At 34.0% G+C, this 2,818-nt stretch overlaps 1 pseudogene; it reads right to left on the reverse strand.

The window, feature by feature from the left end:
* Positions 1–821: 821 nt before the first annotated feature.
* LOC140142346 (leukocyte elastase inhibitor pseudogene) lies at positions 822–1,778 on the reverse strand (annotated as a pseudogene).
* Positions 1,779–2,818: the final 1,040 nt, after the last annotated feature.

Here is a 2,818-nt window from a genome sequence, read left to right on the forward strand (position 1 = left end):
TAATTGGTCAGGGTTAATCATTTTGAAATCCATACTCCCCCTGTATTATGGCTTTACCTATATCTTCCACACCTGGAGTGAGTATTTCAAATGGAAGTTACCAAATTGTCTATTCTATTTGAAACTCATACTCCCTCTGTGGAAGACTTTAGCTAAATCTTCCACAGGGGTAGTGTGGATTTTAAATGGAATAGCCCATTTTTACCATTCAAATGCAGATCTGCATATTGTCATAAAATAATACAGTATACCAAATGAGACACAAAGAATTGTTTTAGCTCATAACATTATTTACATTGAAATTCAAAATTATTCAAGAAATATACACAGCATACACAAAACATCTTACAGAAAAGGTTTTAAATATAAAGTTATATAAAGGGTATCACAACGTTTTAATAACATTCAAACAACATTTTTGAAAACTTGATGCTTTTTTATGTGTTGATTAAATATTTTGCAAAAATATTTGCCCAAAATATTTTACAATAACATTTCAAAAACGTTTTCATTACTTTTCCGACATGTAAATGTTATTAAAACATTTTGAATAAACGTTTTAAGAACATTTTTGTGTTTGCTGGTTAGGGATTTTCGTAGTCAGGTAAGGCCACTTGTGTAAAGTGTGACCAATCATACCACTAGGAAGTTCATTTGTCAAGATTTAGTTCAGATTCGGACATTTTCTTGACCATTTGACTTTTCTCAACTATTTCTTAACAATTTCTTGAACAAATCTGAACAAATGAATTTCCTAGTGTACCTGTGTAGTCCCTGGCGTGTAGTTCTTGTTACTTCAGTTTTTAATAGGAGATAACTTATTAATTTGGTCGTTTTACTCGCCCCATAAATACAATGGCTCCAGACTCAATGCTCTGGATGAAAAACAGAAAAGGATGATCGGCCTTGAATATTTTAGGCTCTGGCTCAGGTCTTTTAAATAATGCTGCACCCTTTTTCCTACTCATGATAACAGCAGTAGCAGCAGCTGCTTCACAACCATCTTCATTGACTTCCACGAATGCCTTATGGATGACATCAGAAACAAATAGATCATCATCTGTGCTTACTCCTCTCAGATCTGCTGATTCTTCTGAGAACAAATCACTCATGCCAATACCATTTAATTTCTCAGCGAGACTAAAATCTTGGGTGAACTTGAACTTTGGGAAGGTGACACGAACTTTCACCATCTTTGTCTTGCTGCGCCAATTTCGAATGAGGCTTACAGTTAATCTGGTCTCAAGCTTGGCGAGATCTTTAATGGAATCTGGCAAAACTGCCATCATCTCCAATTGGTTAGCATGGCCGATTCCTTTGAACATCATTCGTAGAATCTTACAGTTAACACGAGTTAGTGACTTATCATGGAAGTAACCGAAATGCTGTGTTTGGGACATCATTGGGACAGTTATTTTCTCAGATGATGACAAGTGAAAAGGTTGCTTTTGGATGATATGCTTCGGAAATGGATATAACCATTCAGCTTTGAAGTAGATTGCATTCACCAACACAAGCCGAGTATCTTCAGTCAACACTCCGGGTGCTATCAAATCTCGAATCCTTCTCTCTGTCTGTTCTTCAACCCAATCATTGATGGCTTGTCTCGCACTCTCAGAATTGCCTTCAAAATCAAGTGCTTCTAATTTGGCATTGTACAATTCATGAGTTGCATCCAAGAATTTTGGTTCAAAAGTAAATTTCTTGTGGCCATACAGACGATTTGCCATTCTCATGTTGTATGGTCCATTTCCACAGACCAAGACTGCATTGTGATCTCTTATATCCGCATGTAAGTTTTGGCCAAGTGGTTCTAAAGCCAGCAAACACAAAAACGTTTTAAAAACGTTTTAAATAAGTTATATTTTGGCTTTAAAATGTCGGGTTATATAAAGGTCACGATAACGTTTTAAAACGTTTTGTATGAAAACACACTACAACAATATTTTTAAATGTTTTCAAAAAATGTTATTGTAAACTGTTTTTACAAACTTTTTCCCTAAATATTGTGTCAATACTTAAATATTATTATGTTAAAATGTTTGAATCCAGCAAAGACAGAAATGTTCTGAAAATGTTTTTTTTCAAAACCTTTTAATAACATTTAAATGTCGGGTTATATAAAGGTCATGAAAACGTTTTTAAAACGTTATTGAAAATATTTTGGGCAAACATTTTTCGCAAAATATTTTTTCAACTCCCAAAATAACATTCTGTTTAGAATGTTTTGTATCAAGTTTTCAAGAATGTTTTTGGAATGTTATTAAAACGTTTTTATACCCTTTATATAACCCGACATTTAAACGTTTTCTGTAAAACATTTTTGTTTGCTGAGCAGTAGATTATCAAAAAATATTTTTAAGGTGATGAAAACGTTTTATACTCTTAATATACCCTTTATATAACCCGACATTTAAACGTTTTCTGACAACCTTTTATAACCTTTTGCGAATGATGTCGAAAACGTTTTGTGTTTGCTGGGAAAGCCATGACTTCCTCCATTTGTTCTGCAGTTATCCTAAAAAAATGTAATGGAGTAGCATGTCATTATCCTGACACATTACTGGTCACCATCATTTTAGTAACAAGCTGTAACATATTAATACTAATTGCCTTTGATATAAACACATCACACAGAGTAACTATCTTATGCACCTGAATTTAGCCCTACTAGTATAGGGCCCTTTGACTGTGGTGATCCAAAACCATGCTATGTCATAAAACCTGGCTATGTCCAGAGAGCTGCTGCCAGTGACTGCTAATTCCCCAGAAAAAAATATGATATTTTAACTGCTATCTACTAAAGATAGCACCTTAT

Source organism: Amphiura filiformis, chromosome 20 (assembly GCF_039555335.1).
Source record: "Amphiura filiformis chromosome 20, Afil_fr2py, whole genome shotgun sequence".
In the NCBI taxonomy this organism is placed as follows: Eukaryota; Metazoa; Echinodermata; class Ophiuroidea; order Amphilepidida; family Amphiuridae; genus Amphiura; species Amphiura filiformis.